Genomic DNA, 21,366 nt, shown 5'->3' with positions numbered 1-21,366 from the left:
GGCATGATGACTCACTCCAGCCCTGACCTACTAAGCTCACATGATCCTCCCATCTCAGTCCCCCGAGTAACTGAGACTGCAGGTACACGCCACCACGCCCAGCTAATTTTTAAATCATTTTGTGGAGACTCAGTCTCCCTATGTTGCCCAGGCTGGTCTTCGATTCTCCTGCCTTGGCCTCCCAAAGTGTTGGGATTACAGATGTGAGCCATTGCACATGGCCTAAATATGTATATATGTATATATATATAAAATATTTTATTTTATTTTTTTTGAGACAGAGTTTCCCTCTTGTTGCCCAGGCTGGAAATGCAATGGTGCAATCTCGGCTCACTGCAATCTCCGCCTCCCGGGTTCAAGCGATTCTCCTGCCTCAGCCTCCCGAGTAGCTTGGATTACAGGCACCCGCCACCACACCTGGCTGATTTTTTGTATTTTTAGTAGAGATCGGGTTTCACAATATTGGCCAGGCTGGTCTCCAGCTCCTGATCTTAGGTGATCCACCCGCCCCAGCCTTCCAAACTGTTGGCATTACAGGCGTGAGCCACTGTGCCTGGCCCTAAATGCCAGATGGAAGTTCCCCATTAGATGGAAGTGCCCCATTCTGGAAAAAAATTGCCATAGAGGACATTAATCCAATTTGTAAGGAAAAGAAGTAAGCACCAGGATTTAAGGCAGGAAGGGATGGGCTAACTCTACTCTTTTGTGCAAATGTAGTCAGGTTTATGATCAGGACTGCCCTTGTCTGTAAAGCTGCTAACCTTGAACCTTGAAGGGATAAGAGAAATACTGGCTGCCAGTCCTTTGGTTGTACAAGAAGTCCTGGACAATGAGACCCTTTTTTGGATTGATTCCATTGATGCTTTGTCCCTGGAGTCAGGAAATACCTAGCCAGTGAGAGATTGCTTTTTAAAGTTCTTTTGATTTTGGACAATGCCCCTGGCCATCCAGAACCCCATGAGTTCAGCACAGAAGGTGTGGAAGTGGTTTACTTGCCCCCAAACACAATGTCTCTAATTTAGCTTCTACATCAGGGAGCCTTAAGGACCTTTAAGACTCGGCCAGGTGCGGTGGCTCTCCCCTGTAACTCCAGCACTTTGGGAGGCCGAGGCAGGCGGATCACGAGGTCAGGAGTTTGAGACCAGCCTGGCCAACATAGTGAAACCCCGTCTCTACTAAAAATACAAAAAAAATTAGCTGGGCATGATGGCAGGTAATTGTAATCCCAGCTACTTGGGAGGCTGAGGCAGGAGAAGCGCTTGAACCCGGGAGGTGGAGGTTGCAGTGAGCCAAGATCACGACACCGCACTCCAGCCAGGGTGACAGTGCGAGACTTCTTCGCAAAAAAAAAAAAAAAAAAAAAGACTCGTTACACACGGTATGCTATGGAAAGGCTTTTCAGTGCAGCAGAAGAGAACTCGATAGAGAGACCATCATGAATGTCTGGATTATACCACTGAAGATACCATTGTTGTTACAGAAAAAGCAATGAAAACGATCAGGCTTGAAACAAATTCCTGCTGGAGAAGACTGTCCAGATGTGCATGACTTCACAGGATTTTTATTAAAAAGTATTTTATTATTTTTTAATTATACTTTAAGTTCTAGGGTACATGTATACAACATGCAGGTTTGTTACATATGTATACATGTGCCATGTTGGTTTGCTGCACCCATCAACTTGTCATTTACATTAGGTATTTCTCCTAATGCTATCCCTTTCCCAGCCCCCCACCCCACGAAAAGGCCCCGGTGTGTGATGTTCCCTGCCCTGTGTCCATGTGTTCTCATTGTTCAGCTCCCACCTATGAGTGAGAACATGCGGTGTTTGGTTTTCAGTCCTTGTGGTAGTTTGCTGAGAATGATGGTTTCCAGATTCATTCATGTCCCTGCAAAGCACATGAACTCATCCTTTTTTATGGCTGCATAGTATTCCATGGTGTATATGTGCCACATTTTCTTAATCCAGTCTATCATTGATGGACATTTGGGTTGGTTCCAAGTCTTTGCTATTGTGAATAGTCCCCCAATAATAAACATACATGTGCATGTGTAGTAAGCATAGTAGCGTGATTTATAATCCTTTGGGTATATACCCAGTAATAGGATCGCTGGGTCAAATGGTATTTCTAGTTCTAGATCCTTGAGGATTCACCACACTGCCTTCCACAATGGTTGAACTAATTTACACTCCCACCAACAGTGTAAAAGCATTCCTATTTCTCCAAATTCTCTCCAGCACCTGTTGTTTCCTGACTTTTATTTTGTTGAGACAGAGTCTTGCTCTGTTGCCCAGGCTGGAGTGCAGTGGCGCGATCTTGGCTTACAAGCTCTGCCTCCTGGGATCAGGCCATTCACCATGTTAGCCAGGATGGTCTTGATCTCCTGACCTTGTGATCCACCCGCCTCGGCCTCTCAAAGTGCTGGGACTACAGGCGTGAGCCACCGCACCTGGCCGTTTCCTGACTTTTTAATGATCGCCATTCTAACTGACATGAGATGGTATCTCATTGTGGTTTTGATTTGCATTTCTCTGATGGCGAGTGATGATGAACATTTTTTCATGTGTCTGTTGGCCGCATAAGTGTCTTCTTTTGAGAAGTGTCTGTTCATATCCTTCGCCCACTTTTTGATGGGGTTGTTTGATTTTTTTTTCTTGTAAATTTGTTTCAGTTCTCTGTAGATTCTGGATATTAGCCCTTTGTCAGATAGGTAGATTGTAAAAATTTTCTCCCATTCTGTAGTGCGTATTCACTCTGATGGTAGTTTCTTTTGCTGTGTCGAAGCTCTTTAGTTTAATTAGATCCTGTTTTTCACTTTTGACTTTTGTTGCCAGTCCTTGCCCATGCCTATGTCCTAAATGGTATTGCCTAGGTTTTCTTCCTAGGGTTTTTATGGTTTTAGGTCTAACATTTAAGTCTTAAATCCATCTTGAATTAATTTTTGTATAAGGTGTAAGGAAGAGATCCAGTTTCAGTTTTCTACATATGGCTAGCCAGTTTTCCCAGCACCATTTATTAAATAGGGGATCCTTTCCCCATTGCTTGTTTTTGTCAGGTTTGTCAAAGATCAGATGGTTGTAGATGTGTGGTGGTATTTCTGAGGCCTCTGTTCTGTTCCATTGATCTATATATCTGTTTTGGTACCAGTACCATGCTGTTTTGGTTACTGTAGCCTTGTAGTATAGTCTGAAGTCAGGTAGCGTGATGCCTCCATTTTTATTCTTTTTGCTTAGGATTGTCTTGGCAATGTGGGCTCTTTTTTGGTTCCATATGAACTTTAAAGTAGTTTTTTCCAGTTCTATGAAGAAAGTCATTGGTAGCTTGATGGGGATGGCATTGAATCTATAAATTACCTTGGGCTGTATGGCCATTTTTATGATATTGATTCTTCCTATCCATGAGCATGGAATGTTCTTCCATTTGTTTGTGTCCTCTTTTATTTCATTGAGCAGTGGTTTGTAGTTCTCCTTGAAGAGGTCCTTCACATCCCGTGTAAGTTGGATTCCTAGGTATTTTATTCTCTTTGTAGCAATTGTGAATGGGAGTTCACTCATGATTTGGCTGTGTGTTATTGGTATATAGGTGTATAAGAATGCTTGTGATTTTTGCACATTGATTTTGTATCCTGAGACTTTGCTGAAGTTGCTTATCAGCTTAAGGAGCTTTTGGGCTGAGATAATGGGGTTTTCTAAATAGACAGTCATGTAATCTGCAAACAGGGACACTTTGACTTCCTCTTTTCCTAATTGAATACCCTTTATTTCTTTCTCTTGCCTGATTGCCCTGGCCAGAACTTCCAACACTGTGTTGAATAGGAGTGGTGAGAGAGGACATCCTTGTCTTGTGCCAGTTTTCAAAAGGAATGCTTCCAGTTTTTGCCCATTCAGTATGATATTGGCTGTGGCTTTGTCATAAATAGCTCTTACTATTTTGAGATACGTTCCATCAATACCGAGTTTATTGAGAGTTTTTAGCATGAAGGCCTGTCGGGTTACCCACAAAGGGAAGCCCATCAGACTAACAGCGGATCTCTCAGCAGAAACCCTACGAGTCAGAAGAGAATGGGGGCCAGTATTCAACATTCTTAAAAGAATTTTTAACCCAGAATTTCATATCCAGCCAAACTAAGCTTCATAAGTGAAGGAGAAATAAAATCCTTTACTGACAAGCAAATGCTGAGAGATTTTGTCACCATCAGGCCTGCCTTACAAGAGCTCCTGAAGGAAGCACTAAATATGGAAAGGAAAATCTAGTACTAGCCACTGCAAAAAAATTGTAAAGACCATCAATGCTATGAGGAAACTGCATCAATTAATGGGCAAAATAACCAGCTAACATCATAATGACAGGATCAAATTCACACATAACAGTATTAACCTTAAATGTAAATGGGCTAAATGCCCCAATTAAAAGACACAGACTGGCAAATTGGATAAAGAGTCAAGACCTATCAGTGTGCTGTATTCAGGAGACCCATCTTACCTTCAGAGACACACATAGTCTCAAAATAAAGGAGTGGAGGAAGATGTACCAAACAAATGGAAAGCAGAGAAAAGCAGGGGTCGAGATCCTAGTCTCTGATAAAACAGACTTTAAACCGACAAAGAACAAAGGAGACAAAGAAGGCCATTACATAATGGTAAAGGGATCAATTCAACAAGAAGAGCTAACTATCCTAAATCTGTGTGCACCCAATACAGGAACAGCCAGATTCATAAAGCAAGTCCTTAGAGACCTACAAAGAGACTTAGACTCCCACACAATTATAATGGGAGACTTTAACACCCCACTGTCAATATTAGACAGATCAACGAGACAGAAGGTTAACAAGGATATCTAGGACTTGAACTCAGCTCTGCACCAAGCGGACCTAATAGACATCTACAGAACTCTTCACCCAAAATCAACAGAATATACATTATTCTTAGCACCACATCACACTTACTCTAAAATTGACCACAAGATTTATAGTCAAGGAAATCGTGAAACAGATTGTAGTTATGGCAAAAAAGGTGGGGGTTGGAAGGATGAACGGTTTCCAGATATGGATTGTGAAAAATTCAAGAGCCAGTAGACATCACACCACAGGAATTATCAGATGACTTGATGGAAATGAGTGCTTCCATACCACTGCCAGACGATGAGGAAGATGACATAGCAGCAGCAGTGCCATAAAACAAATTGACATTAGACAATTAAGCAGAGGCATTCTGATTATTGAAGACTGCTTTTGACGTCTTTTTTACTGTGAAGTTGATAAGCATGGAGACCTTTATGATGATCCACTTAATAAATAAATAGTGCCTTGGGCCTGGCGCGCTGGCTCATGCCTGTAATCCTGTTACTTTGGGAGGCCGAGGAGGGTGGATCACAAGGTCAGGACTTCGAGGCCATCCTCACTAACACAGTGAAACCCCATCTTTACTAAAAATAAAAAAAATTAGCTGGACATGGTGGCATGTGCTTGCAATCCCAGCTACTTGGGAGGCTGAGGCGGGTGAACTGCTTGAACCTGGGAGGCAGAGGTTGCAGTGAGCCAAGATCGCGCCATTGCACTCCAGCCTGGGCGACAGAGTGAGCCTCTGTCTCCAAAAAAAAAAAAAAAAAAAAAAAAAGCTATAGTTTGGATATGGTTTGTTTGACCTCTCCAAGCCTCATGTTGAAATTTGATACCCCAGTGTTGGTGGTGGGGCCTGGTGTTTGGATTGTAGGGGGTGGATCCCTCTTGAATGGCTTGAGGTGGCATTCTTGCTTCTCACTCTTAGTTTCCAGAGAACTGGTTGTTGAAAAGAGGCACCTCCACCTCCACTCTTGCTTTCTCTCTCTCTCTCTCTCTCTCTTTCCCTCTCTGTGTTCTTAGCACCCCTTTCTTCCAGCATGGGTGGAAGCAGCCTGAGATCCTCACTGAAATTAGATGCTGGTGCCATGCTTGTTGTACAGCCTGCAAAACCATGAGCCACATACATCTCTTTTCTTTATATTGATAAATTACCCAGGCTTAGATATTCCTTCTTTAGCAGCAAAAATAGACTAAGACAAATAGTAAATATATTTTCTCTTCCTTATGATTTTTTCTTTCTTTTTTTTTTTTTGAGACAGGGTCTTGTTCTGTTGCCCAGGCTAGAGTGCAGTGGCATGACCTCATTCTACTGCAACCTTTGCCTCCCGGGCTCAGGTGATCCTCCCACCTCAGATCCCCAAGTAGCTGAGACTGCAGGCACGAACCACCATACCTGGCTAATTTTTGTGTTTTTAATAGAGACGGAGTTTTGTCATGTTGTCCAGGCTGGTTTTGAACTCCTGAGCTCAAGTGATCCACTTGCTTCAGGCTTCCAAAGTGCTGGGATTACAGGTGTGAGCCACCACGCCTGGCCCCTTATGATTTTCTTAATGACGTTTTCTTTTGTTTATCTTGTTTTATTGTAGGAATATTGTATATAATACATGTAACATATGTATTACATACATATGTATGTGTTAATCTACTGTTAATCTACTATTTATGTTATTGATAAGGCTTCTGGTTTTTGGAGAGTCAGAAGTTGTATGTGGATTTTTTTTTTTTTTTTTTTTTTGAGACGGTGTCTCGCTCTGTTGCCCAGGCTGGAGTGCAGTGGCATGATCTCGTCTCACTGCAACCTTCGCCTCCCGGGTTCAAGCGATTCTCCTGCCTCAGCCTCTTGAGTAGCTGGGACTCCAGGCACACGCCAGCACGCCCAGCTAATTTTTGTATTTTTAGTAGAGACGGGATTTTACCGTGTTGGTCAGGATGGTCTCGATCTCTTGACCTTTGTGATCCACCCACCTCAGCCTCCCAAAGTGCTGGGATTATAGGCGTGAGCCACTGTGCCCGGCCTGTGTGTGGATTTTTGACTGTGCAGAGATGGGGGTGGCGTCCCTAATCCCTGCGTTGTTCAAGGATCAGTTGTGCTTCCCCTGTATGGGCAAAGGCTATCTTATTTACCAGAGATGTGATAGTTCCCATTTCTCCACAGCCTCGTTTATCTTTGAATCTTTTTTTTTTTGTTTTGTTATTGTTTTTTGAGATGGAGTCTTGCTCTTGTTGCCCAGGCTGGAGTGCAATGGCGTGATCTTGGCTCACTGTAACCTCCGCCTCCTGGGTTCAAGCAATTCTCTTGCCTCAGCCTCCTGAGTAGCTGGGATAACAAACGCGCACCACCACACCCGGCTCTTTTTTTTATTTTTAGTAGGGATGGGGTTTCACCATGTTGGCTAGGCTGGTCCCGAACTCCTGACCTCAGGTGATCCACCAGTCTTGGCTGGTATTACATCAGATCCAGAAATAGTGAAGAGATTTATTGTTCATAGCAGGTCATCTCTATTTAGGTTTGTAATTTCAAACTAAAATAAAGGGACAGGGAGGAGACTAAGACGTGATGAAAGGAATGGAGGACTCCAGCAGTTTTTAAAAAAATTAGTGTTATTTGGCCGGGCGCAGTGGCTCACGCCTGTAATCGCAGCACTTTGGGAGGCTGAGGCAGGCGGATCACAAGGTCAGGAGATCGACACCATCCTGGCTAACACAGTGAAACCCCATCTCTACTAAACAAAACACAAAAAATTAGCCGGGCATGGTGGTGGGCGCCTGTAGTCCCAGCTACCCGGGAGGCTGAGGCAGGAGAATGGCATGAACCCAGGAGGCGGAGCTTGCAGTGAGGTCGAGATTGCGCCACTGCCCTCCAGCCTGGGCGACAGAGCGAGACTCCGTCTCAAAAAAAAAAAAAAAAAAAAAAAAAAAGTTAGTGTTTACCTAAAAAAATCAAGTGATGGTTTACTATGAAAAGATTTAATAGTCTTAGTTGGGAGCTTTAGCTGATAAAGGAGAAGGTGGATACACATAAGGCCTTTACCATAGTGTTGTTAGGGTAGCAGATGCTTTGGGAGTACTAGCTGTCTCAGGGTTTTTCATTTCTCATATTTTGCCTCTATCATGTATCTTCCACAGGACCAGATAAATCTCTGTTGAAGAAGAGATACTTGCATTTTTAACCCAAGGTTTTGAAAATTTTGGAAATAACTCTTTCTTCTTTTGGGTATTTAATATATCTAATAGAGATGCAGACTTACATTTCACTATGAAAAAGCAAATACAGGTTGTACTTGCCTTAATTTTAAGCTGAGTATATATGATGTTGAACTGTGTGAAATTGTCTTTTTTTGCCCCAAACTATCAAATTTCATGGGTTTATCTAAATTCACACAAAAAATAGCTAATATAGTGAGTAACATTTATTACGTATTTATTGTGTATTGGGCATTCTGCTACATACTTTAATATGCATTTATCAGGTTTAATTGTCACAACACTTTAAATTGGGCTTAAAAATTTTTTCAGCTGCCCAGATTCCATTTATCCTACTCGAAATGGGCCTCAGTTTTTGTATAGGGATTATCTCTTGTACATTTTTGGTTCACATTGTTTGGGTTTCTCTCTAGTTTCGTTCATGCTCCAGGATGGAGCATGGCCTATTTTACTTAGTGCCTTCCACTTTTCAGTTGGAGAGCCCACCCAGAGCTAATCTTAGGGCCTTTGCATGAGGATTTGGGAGAGGCTCTTGCTTTCTCCTATAAGCTTCAATGGAGAGGATGTGAAATAGAGGTATTGAAGCCATTTTGTCACCATGCAGATCCTGAAAATGAACAGAGAACTAAGCCTTGCCAAGAGTTAGAAACTCAGTCCTGATGGTGATATTTATTTATTTAATTTAATTTATTTATTTTAGAGTCTCACTGTGTCACCCAGGCTGGAGTGCGGTGGCATGGTCTCAGCTCACTGACACTTCTGCCTTCCGGTTTCAGGTGATTCTCCTGTCTCAGCCTCCCAAGTAGCTGGACTACTGGCAGGTGCCACCACGCCTGGCTAATTTTTGTATTTTTTGTAGAGACGGGGTTTCACCATGTGGGCCAGGCTGATCTCAAAACTCCTGACCTCAAGGGATCTGCTTGCCTCAGCCTCCCAAAGTGCTGGGATAACAGGTGTGAGCCACCGTGCTTGGCCCTGATGGTGATATTTAAACCCTAACTCAGGCTGTGTCTTATGCAAAGGCTGCCTGCTGGACGTTTAGTTATTTGTTTAAGCAGGGTTGAGTTGGATTTTCTATCACTTTTTTTTCTTGGAGACAGGTTCTCTCAGCCAGGTTAGAACACAGTGACATTATCATGGCTTACTGCAGCCTTGACCTCCCAGGCTTAAGCAGTCCTCCCACCACAGCCTCCTGAGTAGCAGGGACCACAGGTGTGCTCCACCATGCCTGGCTAATTTTTTTAAAATTTTTATTTTCAGTTGAGATGTGGTCTTGTAATGTTGCCCAGGCTGGTTTCAAACTCCTGAGCTTAAATGATCCTTCTACCTCTGTTTGCCAAAGTGTTGGGATTACAGACGTGAGCCACTGTGCCTTGCTTGCTAATGAAAAAAAAAATTTTTTTTTTTTTTCATAGAGATGAGGTCTTGCCATGTTGCGCAGGCTGGTCTTGAACTCCTGGTCTCTAGCACTCCTCCTGCTGTGGCCTCCCAAAGTGCTAGGATTATAGGCGTGAGCCACTGTGCCCTGCTGTATTTTCTGTTACTTAAAACTGAAAGAGCAACATTGTTGATCATAGCCAGATGGAAACAACTCGGATGTCAGTTGATGAATAAACAAAATGTAGCATATCCTTACAATGGAATATTATTCAGCAATAAATTAATGAAGTACTGTTACATAAATACTACAACATGGATATATCTTGACAGCATTATACCAGATCAAAGAAGTCAGTCATGAAAGACCACATATTAATATGATTTAATTTATATCAAATATCTGGAATAAGCGAATTCATAGAGACAAAGTAGATTTATGGTTACCTAGAGCTGGTGAGGAGGGGGAAATATGGGGAGTGCCTGTTGATGGGTATGTTTCTTTTTGGTATGATAAAAATACTGTAAAATTGATTTTGGTAATGGTTGTACAGCTCTGTGAATATACTGAAGTCATTAAGTTGTGCACTTTAATTGGGTGAATTGTACATGTGAGTTATATATCTGACTAGTTGTTATTAAAAAACAGCAGGAGGCCATGCGGGCTGCTAGGAGTAGCAATGTCTGTTCCCAGCCAGCAGGTAGAGACCAGGGCTGGACAGAGGAGTATGGGCTGTGCTGCAGATTATTTGTGGTACCCAACTGTTGCATAAAACAGGGTGTGATCTCTTGCATTGCTTGCTATGCATGAGTGGATTCCCAGTAAGCTGTGCCAGGGTGCCTGATGATGTGTGGCTTGTGCTTTGGATCGTAGTGCTTACCTATGCTACGTAAGTCACATACCCTGTGGCCTTTGTGGCCAGGACTGTGGGCTACTACCTGGAGTGATTCGTTAGGGGAAAGGACCCACAGCCTGTACAAGAGGAAAAAAGCATCTCAGAGTACAGGGTGGATGAGCTGGATGAGCTGGATGAGCTGCCGGGCAAGAGCCACACACACCCAGGTGGTGAATCTTAAGGATAAGGTGGAATTTGCCCCATAGCTGTCCTGGACAGAAACTGCCCAGAGAAGAATGAATGGAGGACATAGGGCTCTGTGGTCCCACCATACATGGGGAGACCTGTGACTGGTCCTGTTACCATGTCAACTTAGCCCCAAACCCATCTCTGATTGACTTTGTTGCTTATTTTGGCACATTCTTGCTCCACACAGCCACATACATACTGGCTGCTCCTCAAAGGCCAGGCAGATGCAGCAGCTGTTGGGCCAGAAAAGAGGAAGGTCCTGGAAGGTTTTGGCCTGAAGGCTGCATCTGTTGTGTGACAGCCACAACTCCTCAGGCTTCCTTGTCTGTGGGTGCACCGTGGGGAGGAGTGCTATGAGAAGAACATTGGCTCTCAGTCTCCCTGGGGAGAAGTTTGGCCTCAAGTGGGATTTGGGCGTTGCCTTTAGGAAGGCTCTCTGCATGTCTAGTTCCAGTTTGTACTGGAAAGAATTTAAAAAGTCTGCCAGCTTCTTTAGTTTGCCCTGTCTTTTGTGCTGATTCTTTCTGAGATCCCCTCCTATCAGCTCAGGAGTGGGATTCTCTGGAGAAGGAAAGTGTTTTTCTGTTCCTTACTGCTCACCTTGGGGCATTCAGGAACATGGGCCTGATGAATTTGCTTGAAGGCAGTCTGTAATCCCATCACCTTGGGAGGCCAAGGAGGGCGGATCATTTGAGCTCAGGAGTTCGAGACCAGCCTGAGCAACGTGACAAAACCCTGTCTCCACCAAAAAACAACAACAACGACAACAAACTAGGCTGGATGGCACGCTCCTGTAATCCCAGCTACTTGAGAGGCTGAGGTGGGAGGATTGCTTGAGCCCAGGAGGTCAAGGCTGCAGTGAGCCATGATTGCACCACTGCATTCCAGCCTGGGTGACAGAGGGAGACCCTGTTTCAAAAAAAAAAAAAACACACAAAAAAACAAAACCATTATCTGGAAGAATTCTAACAGCACTATTCTCATTTTACAGATGAGGAACTGAGGCACAGAAATGTTCAGCAGCAGGCCCGTTGTTTAGAGCTGATAGGTTGTAGAGCTGAGATTTAAAACTACCAAGTCCAAGCTTACAACTGTGCTATCTTACTTTTTTCAATTAAGAGTCATCCTTATGGAACTTTGGAGTTGGGAGTTCCTTGGCAATTACTTAATCTAACCCTTTCATTTTACTGATGAGAAAATTGAACCTTAGATAATAAGGGATTTATGACTGAGTCTCAAAGACAGGCAGGTAAACAACTAGCAGTGACACAAGGTGGAATAGAATGTTAACCAATAGAGGTACTGGCATTTACTGTGTGAAATTAAGGGAGGGATCGTGTAATTCTGATGACTAGCCAAGAGTTGTTTTTTTTTTTTTCCTTTTTTTTGAGATAGAGTCTCGCTCTGTCACCCAGGCTGGAGTGCACTAGTGCGGTCTTGGCTCACTGCAACCTCCATCTCCCGGGTTCAAGCGATTCTCCTGCCTCAGCCTCCCGAGTAGCTGGGATTACAGGTGTGCGCCACCACACCCAGCTAATTTTTGTATTTTTAGTAAGAGACTGGGTTTCACTATGTTGGCCAGGCTAGTCTCGATCCCTTGACCTCAAGTGATCTGCCCACCTTGGCCTCCCAAAGTGCTGGGATTACTGGCGTGAGCCACCACACCCAGCCCCTGGTTGTATTAGCTATTTATTACCACATAACAAGTTACTCTGAAGCATAGTGGTTTAATGCAACATTTATCATCTTAGTTTCTATGGGTTAAGAATTTGGAAGCAGTTCAGTGGGGTGGTTCCGGCTCAGGGTTGCAGTCATTTTGAAGGCTTGGCTGAGGCTGGAGGATCTGCTTCCAGGCTGTTGGCAGGAGGCCTTGCCTGTTGCTCTGTGGACCTCTTCTTGAATGTTCTGACAACATGTCAGCTGGCTTCATCAAGAGGGAGCAAGGAGGAAGCTGCGGTTACATTTTTATAACACACCCTTAGAAGACCTCACACTGTCACTTCTGCTGCGTTTGTTAGAAGGGAGTTACTGGGTACAGCCCACACTCAAGGGAGAGTTCAGGTTCTGCCCTTTGAAGAGATGCAAATTAAGTAATTTGTGAACATATATTTGAAACCACCACACTGGCTAAGCATATTGAGGAGGAGAAACAGTGGTGAAGAGTTAGAAGATGGGGATTCTAGACCCAGCTCTGCTGCTTGCTCCATAGGGAGGGAATGATTCATCCTTCTTGAATCTCTTATTTTCTCTAAGAAAATAGGATCATCAAACTGCACAGCCTACTTTACAGTGGATTATAAAGGTGTCTTAGTCTGTTTACTGTTGCAGTAACTGAATTTCTGAGACTGGGTTATTTATTTATTCTTCTTTTTTTTTTTTTTTGAGATGGAGTCTTGTTCTTGTAGCCCAGGCTGGAGTGCAATGGCACAATCTTGGCTCACTGCAACCTCCGCCCCCTGGGTTTAAGCGATTCTGCTGCCTCAGCCTCCCGAGTAGCTGGGATTATAGGTGCCGGCCACCACACCCAGCTAATTTTTTGTATTTTTAGTGGAGATGGGGTTTCACCATTTTGGCAAGGCTGGTCTTAAACTCCTGACCTCAGGCGATCCTCCTGCCTCGGCCACCCAAAGTGCTGGGATTACAGTTGTGAGCTACCGCGCCCGGCAGGTAATTTATTATTATTATTATTATTTTTGAGATGGAATGTAACTCTGTCACCTAGGGTGGTCTCAAACTCCTGACCTCAGGTGATTTCGCCTGCCTCAGCCTCCCAGAGTGCTGGGATTATAGGGGTGAGCCTGTTACCCAGCCTTAACCAGGGGTGGGCCTGGTTAAGACTGGGTAATTTATAAAGAAAAGGAATTTATTTCTTTCAGTTCTGCATGCTGGGAAGGCCAAGGTCAAGGGGTGCATCTAATGAGGACCTTCTTGCTGGTGGGGACTCTGCAGAGCCCCAAGGTGGCCTAGAGTATCACATGGTTAGGGGGCTGAGTGTGCTAGCTCAGGTCTCTTCCTCTTATAAAGCCACCAGTCTCACTCCCAGGATAACTCATTAAAATTTGTTAACTCATTAATCCATGAATAGGTTCCATTCATGAGGGCAGAACCGTCATGACACAGTCACCTCTTAAAGACCTGCCTCATAATACCCACATTGGGGATTAAGTTTTAACGTGAGTTTCAGATGGGATAAACATTCAAATCATATCATAAGGTGGTAGCAAATAGATAAAGCACATAAGATAGGCTCTGTAAACTTTAATGTAGTATAGGGTTGGCTGGCAGACGTGGCTTCTTACCCTAATCCTGCTGTATAACGGCTTAGTAGCCATGTAATATGAACATGTTTAAGTTATCTGTGTACCTCCGTTTTCTCATTTGTAAAATGGGATTAATTATAGCAACTATAGCACTTTGGGAGGCCAAGGTGGGCAGATCACTTGAGGTCAGGAGTTCGAGACCAGCCTGGCTAATATGGAGAAACCCCGTCTCTACTAATACACAAATTAGCTGGGTGTGTTGGCGTATGCCTGTAGTTCTAGCTACCTGGGAGGCTGAGGCAGGAGAATTACTTGAAACGGGGGAGGCGGAGGTTGCGGTGAGCTCAGATTGAGCCACTGCACTCCAGCCTGGGTGACAGAGAGAGATTCCGTCTCAAAAAAAAAGAAAAAAAAATTGTAGCAACCACAGAGTTATTGTGAGGATTAAGTAAAAATTCAGGTGATATATTTAGCATAATGCCTGCTGTATCAAGATAGGCACTGTTCGGCCAGGCGTGGTGGCTCATGCCTGTAATCCTAGCACTTTGGGAGGCCGAGGAGGGTGGATCACGAGGTCAGGAGATCGAGAACATCCTGGCCAACATGGTGAAACCCCATCTCTACTAAAAATATAAAAATTAGCCAGGCGTGGTGGCATGTGCCTGTAATCCCAGCTACGCAGGAGGCTGAGGCAGGAGAATCGCTTGAACCTGGGAGGTGGAGGTTGCGGTGAGCCGAGATCACGCCACTGCACACCAGACTGACGACAGAGCGAGACTCCGGCTCAAAAAAAATGACTGGCACCGTTCAATAAATAGTAACTTTGCTATTTACTCTTTTCTTCCTGCTGTGTCTGTTCAGTTATCTCTGGTTTTTGGGCTTAGCCAGTCCTTGACCCTAGGACTTTCACATGGATATTTGTGAAGAATCTCTGATTACATAGGGTATTAAGGTGTGGTTGTATTTTAATGCTACTATATGTTATTACTCTCTTTTCCTAATTCTTTTTTTTTTTTTTTTGAGATGGAGTTTCACTCTTGTTGCCCAGGCTGGAGTGCAATGGTGTGATCTCGGCTTGCTGCAACCTCCGCCTCGCAGGTTCCAGCGATTCTCCTGCCTCAGCCTCCTGAGTAGCTGGGATTATAGGCATGCGCCACCATGCCCAGTTAATTTTGTATTTTTAGTAGAGACGGGGCTTCTCCATGTTGGTCGGGCTGGTCTTGAACTCCCAACCCCCAGTGATCCCCCCACCTTGGCCTCCCAAAGTGCTGGGATTACAGGCGTGAGCCACCATGCTTGGCCCCCCTAATTCTTTCATAGGTTCTTGACAAGCTCTGATTTCTTTCTTTCTTTTCTTCCTCCCCTCCCCTCCCCTCCCCTCCCTCCCTTCCTCCCCTCCCTCCCTCCCTCCCTCCCTCCCTTCCTTCCTTCCTTCCTTCCTTCCTTCTCTTTTTTTTTCTCTCTTTCTCTCTGTCTACAAAATTCTCACTCTGTTGCCCAGGCTGGAGTGCAGTGATGCGATCTAGGCTCACTGCAACCTCCGCCTCCGAGTTCAGGTGATTCTCCTGCTGCCTCAGCCTTCCAAGTAGCTAGGATTACAGGAAAGCGCCACCACACCCGGCTAATTTTTGTATTTTTAGTAGAGATGGGGTTTCACCATGTTGGCCAGGCTGTTCTCGAACCCCTAACCTCAGGTGATCCGCCCGCCTTGGCCTCCCAAAGTGCTGGGATTACGGGCGTGAGCCACTGCGCCCGGCTGCTCTGATATATTTATTTCTTATTTTTTATTTTCTGTTTTCAGTGCTGGCATGAATGATAACTTTCTTTAGATAAAAAAAATTTTTTTAAAGCATATCATCTGATTGGGCAGAACTAGTTTGGTTAGAAAATAGTTCAAATGCAGCTGGGCATGGTGGCTCACGCCTGTAATTCCAGCACTTTGGGAAGCCGAGGCAGTTGGATCACCTGAGGTCAGTAGTTGAACACCAGCCTGGCCAACATGGTGAAACCTCATCTCTACTAAAATACAAAAATTAGTCGGGCATGACGGCAGGTGCCTCTGTAATCCCAGCTACTCAGGAAGCTGAGGCGGGAGAATCGCTTGAACCAGGAGGTGGAGGTTGCGGTGAGCCGTGATCATGCCATTGCATTCCAGCCAGGACACCAGAGCGAGACTCCATCTGAAAAAAAAAAAGAAAATAATTCAAAGGCATTCTATACCAAATAGTGGCTTATTAAGTTTGCCTGCTGTGTGCGGTGGCTCACACCTGTAATCCCAGCACTTTGGGAAGCCGAGGTGGGTGGATCACCTGATGTCAGGAGTTCGAGACCAGTCTGACCAACGTGGAGAAACCCCATTTCTATTAACAATACAGAATTGGCCGGGCGTGGTGGCCCATGCCTGTAATCCCAGCTACTCAGGAGGCTGAGGCATGAGAATCGCTTGAACCCAGGAGGCGGAGGTTGCAGTGAGCTGAGATCGCACCATTGCACGCCAGCCTGGGGAACAAGAGTGAAACTCCATCTCAAAAAAAAAAAAGTTTGCCAAGCAGCCATATTCTCATTAATATTAATGGTATATGTCACTGGTATGGACTAATTTGAAAACATTTTGATTTCTGTTTTCAAGGAAAATGTACAATTTTGATACAGCTGTCTTTCATGAGTAGTTGAGACATTTGAGATGTCTTTTTTAATGTAATTTAGAATTAATTGTGCAAGCTACCGCTTTTCTTTTCTTTTTTTTTTTTTTGAGACAGAGTCTCACCCTGTCACCCAGGCTGGAGTGCAGTGGTGCCATCTCAGCTCACTGCAACCTCTGCCTCCTGGGTTCAAGCAATTCTTCTGCTTCAGCTTTCCAAGTAGCTGGGACCACAAGTTTGTGCCACCATGCCTGGCTAATTTTTAAAATTTTTTTGCAGAGATGGGGGTCTCGCCAAGCTGCCTAGGCTAGTCTCAAACTCCTGGACTCAAGCGATCCTCCCGCCTTCGTCTCCCAAAGTGCTGGGAGTATAGGCATGGGCCGTCATGCCCAGCCATAATTTTTCCTCCTCCTCCCCCTCCCCCTCATTCTTTGGCTGAATATCTCACTGTAGTTACACATATTTATAAGCCAGTCTGTGGTCAATATGGTGGCTCACTCCTGTGATCCCAGCACTTTGAGAGGGTGAGGTGGGAGGATCACTTGAGTCCAGGAATTTGAGACCAGCTTGGGCTAGTGAGACCTGTCTCTACAAAAATTTAAAAAAAAAGTAGCCAGGCATGGTGACCTGTAATCCCCAGCACTTTGGGAGACTGAAGCCAGAGGATTGCTTGAGTCCAGGAGTTTAAGACCAGCCTGGGCAACATAGCAAGACCCTGTCTCTACTAAATTAAATAATTAGCCGGGCGTGGTGGCACGTGTCTGTAGTCCCAGCTACTTAGAAGGCTGAGTAGAGGTGGGAGGGTTGCTTGAGCCCAGAGGTGGAGGTTTCAGTGAGCCATGATCATGCCCACTGCACTTCAGCCTGGGTGACAGAGTGAAACCTTATCTTAAAAAAAAAAAAGCCAGTCTATCTTATAGCCAAGTAAAAGATAAATTAATTTATATTAATTTTACAGTTCCCGGGCAATGTGCAATGTTTTATTTCTTCATGTAGAATTTTTACTTTTTAGTAAGTCCTTGATTTTCAGGGACCCAGAAAACCGATACCCAAGCAGTTTGATGCTGCTTAAATCATGCAGTTAATAAAGTTTTTTTTTTTTTTTAACAAATGAGAAGCAGCAAAGACTGGAAGCTCCATCAGTAACTAGAGTTGTGAAATGGAATGTGGCTTTTGTGGGTTTGTTGTTGTTGTTGTTTGTTTTTTTTGAGATTGGAGTCTTGCTCTGTCACCCAGGCTAGAGTGCAGTGGTGCGATCTCGGCTCACTGCAACCTCCTCTGCCTCCTGGGGTTCAATCAATTCTTCTGCCTCAGCCTCCTGAGTAGCTGGGACTACAGGCGCACACCACCATGCCTGGCTAATTTTTGTGTTTTTAGTAGAGACGGGGTTTCACCATATTGGCCAGGCTGGTCTTGAACTCCTGACCTCGTGATCCGCCCGCCTTGCCCTCCCAAAGTGCTGGGATTATAGGCGTGAGCCATCGCACCTGGCCTTGTGTTGCTTTTGACAGTGCTGGAGACTTACAGTTTATTGACCTTCATATAACAGTTGTTTGAGTACCCTCTGTGTTCCAGTCACCATGCAGAGGTGACAAGCAGTAGCTGTTTTCTGCATCATAGAGAGTTATGTGATAATCAGTTAAGTGCAGAATCCTTTACTTTCTAGGAAAGGAAATACTGCAGCAGTTGTGAATGCAGTTGAGAATGGTTTGAAGCCAATTAGTAAATTGGAATAGTTATTGATGATGAAATACTTACCTCCATGAATTTTTAAAAAAACTTTAAAACCTTGGTAAAGGCATTTGGTGATTATTTTGCTGGATTAGAAAACCTTAGAAGTTTTTTCAGCTTTGATATAAAGTACATCTGTAGAAAGACTGTCACCTGGTACTTCTCTAAAAGACAGCAGTAAAATTTTGCATTCTTTTTTAAAAGAAAGAAGTTAAGTTTCATCTTAATGTCTAGTCAGCAGAGAGAGGGAAGTACGTAATGTTTTAAACCTTTGCTACCGAACAGAACTTTCTGTGATTATGGAAACATTCTGTATCTGTGATGTCCAGTATCATAGGTGAAAGCTGGCCCTTGACATGTGAAGTGTGACTAGTGTGACTGAGGAACCGGTTTTTAATTTTATTTAACTCTAATTTAAATTTAAATAGCTACATGGGGCTGATGGGTATGATAATGGAAAGAGCAGATGTAGAACATAGGCCCAAGAGCTCACAGACCATGTCTGTTTTGATCACCAATTTCTTGCCCTACTTGTATTCCAAACACATTGACATGTTCATGTGTAAAACAAATATGAATGAATATATAGATGAACGAGTTTGAGAAGTTTTCATCCTTTGAAAGATAAGCTGTTTCAGTTGTCTTTCCTGTTATTCCCTGTAATAGCTTATAATTGTTACATAGCACATATAATGTGTTTTCCTTATAATGAATTTTTTTTTCGTTTCTTGCGATATGCTTGGTCATATTATTCATTTGTTTAGTTTTTGGCATTTCTTTAAAATGTGAGAATGACTTTAGGATATCTCATCAAACTCAAAAGCTACTGTTTAGATTTTAGTTTTTCAATCTATGGGAGAGAAGTTGAGACTGAGAATTGAGATTCATCATAATGGACTCTTTTTGGCATTTGACGTCAATAGAACAGTTGTTACTGTTCTTTGTGTCATTTACACTGCTACTTAAAATCCCCCTTTCCTTTCTTCAGTGTTTTAAATCAGAAACTAGATAAGCAAGTCCCCTCCCCTCCCCTCCCCTCCCCTCCCCTCCTCCCCTCCCCCCTCCCCTCCCCCCTCCCCTCCCCCCTCCCCTCCCCTCCCCTCCCCCCTCCCCTCCCCTCCCCTCCCCCCTCCCCTCCCCTCCCCTCCCCCCTCCCCTCCCCTCCCCTCCCCCCTCCCCTCCCCTCCCCTCCCCTCCTGTCCTTGATGGAGTGTCCCTCTTGTTGCCCAGGCTGGAGTGCAATGGTGCGATCTTGGCTCACTGTAACCTCCGCCTCCTGGGTTCAAGTGATTCTTCTGCCTCAGCCTCCTGAGTGACTGGGATTACAGGCTGCTGCCATCACACCCAGCTAATTTTTGTATTTTTAGTAGAGACGGGGTTTCACCATGTTGGCCAGGCTGGTCTTGAACTCCTGACCTCAGGTGATCCACCTGCTTCAGCCTCCAAAGTGTTGGGATTACAGGCGTTAGTGACTACTCCTGGCCTTTTTTTTTTTTTTAAAGTGTGAGTGTGGGTGAACCTGAACGGCTTTAAATCAGAAGAATGCCTAATTGTTCATTTCCCAGAGGCCATCACATGAGGGTTAGCGGAAAGACTTGCAAATAAAGTTAATTGTGGTACTTTGGAAATATGGAGTAGTGGAAGGGTTGTATAGTCAAATCTTTAAGTTAGAGTGTAGAGCAGGGGTCTGCAAACTGTGGATTGCCAGCCAGATATAGTCTGTCGTGTGTGTTTGTATGGCTTGTAAGATAGCGTTTACGTTTTTAAATGATTGAAAAAATTCAGAAGATTTTGTGACATTACAGGAAATTCAGATTTCAGTGCATAGCCCAGGTACTCTTTGGAAGACTGAGGCAGGAGGATCACTTGAAACCAGGAATTTGAGACCAGCCTGGTCAACATAGTGATATCCTATCTCTACCAAAAAAAAAAAAAAAAAAACAAAGGTGTGGCAGCATACACCTGGGGTCCCAGCTACTTGGGAGGCTGAGGTGGGAGGATCACTTGAGCCCAGGAGTTCAAGGCTCACTGAGCTATAATCTTAAAAGAAAAAAAAAAATTCTATGTCCATAAATGAAGTTTTTTTTGAAACACAATCATATTCATTTTGTTTACATATAGTCTGTGTGCCTTTGTGCCACAGTGGCAGAGTTGGAGTGGTTTTGAGAGAGACCATATTGCTTACAAAGCCTTATGGTTTTGTAAGGTTCACCATTTTGCTTTTTGCAGAAAGCGTTTGCTAACCTCTGGTGAGAATGCTTTTGAAAAAATAGAATGATGTGACATTGTAGGTCAGGCGTGGTCGCTCACACCTGTAATCCCAGCACTTTGGGAGGCTGAGTCTGGTGGATCACCTGAGGTCAGGAGTTCGAGACCAGCCTGGCCAACATGGTGAAACCCCCGTCTCTATTAATAATACAAAAATTAGCCGGGCGTGGTGGCGCATGCCTATAATCCCAGCTACTCGGGAGGCTGAGGCAGGAGAATCGCTTGAACCCATGAGGCAGAGGTTTCAGCGAGCCGAGATGGCACCATTGCACTCCAGCCTGGGCGACAAGAGCAAAACTCCATCTCTAAAAAAATAAAAAATAAAAAAGATATGACGTTGTAAACTAAGAGAGAAAGATTTATGAAAAATGGGTACTTATAATTCATTTGTAATCATAATTGAGCAGAATATTGAAACACAAAGTGCTAAAATGGAAATTCACTGTTAGTCAGAAAACGTGTAGGAAATTGAAGGATGTATGAACAAGGGTTCTTTGCTAATGGAGCCTGTGTTCTGGTGGAGGATTGGACACCTGAACACACAGATGTCTGCAGATTTTCTGGCCTTCACCTTGTCCTGTGTCAAAGACTCCATTACTGCTAAAGTACTGTTTATCTTAATAATGGTGATTTTTTTTGTTGTTTGTTTTGAGTCAGGGTCTCGCTCTATTGCCCAGGCTGGAGTACATCGGTGCGACCTTGGCTTACTGTAGCCTCAACCTCCTGGGCTCAAGTGATCCTCCCACCTCAGCTTCCTGTATAGCTGGGACTACAGGCACGTGCCACCATACCTGGCTAGTTTTTGTATTTTTTGTAAAGATGGGGTTTCACTAGGTTGCCCAGGCTGGTCTTAAACTCTTGGGCTCAAGCAATCATCCCACCTTTGCCTCCCTAAGTGCTGGGTTTTCAGGTGCAAACCACTGCTCCTGCCAATAGTGACACATTTTACAAATGTTT

General features: G+C 44.2%; 1 protein-coding gene and 1 pseudogene across 21 annotated transcripts in view; both read left to right on the top strand.

Moving 5' to 3' along the window:
* Positions 1 to 21,366, top strand: part of SRPK2 (SRSF protein kinase 2) — a 292,913-nt gene that overhangs the window by 33,574 nt on the left and 237,973 nt on the right. The window lies entirely within an intron of this gene.
* LOC129060671 (small integral membrane protein 12-like) lies at positions 6,630 to 11,463 on the top strand (annotated as a pseudogene).

This window comes from Pongo abelii, chromosome 6 (assembly GCF_028885655.2).
Source record: "Pongo abelii isolate AG06213 chromosome 6, NHGRI_mPonAbe1-v2.0_pri, whole genome shotgun sequence".
Lineage (NCBI taxonomy): Eukaryota > Metazoa > Chordata > Mammalia > Primates > Hominidae > Pongo > Pongo abelii.
The sequence above is the reverse complement of the archived record's forward strand: the minus strand, read 5'-3'. Positions and strand labels throughout refer to the sequence as shown.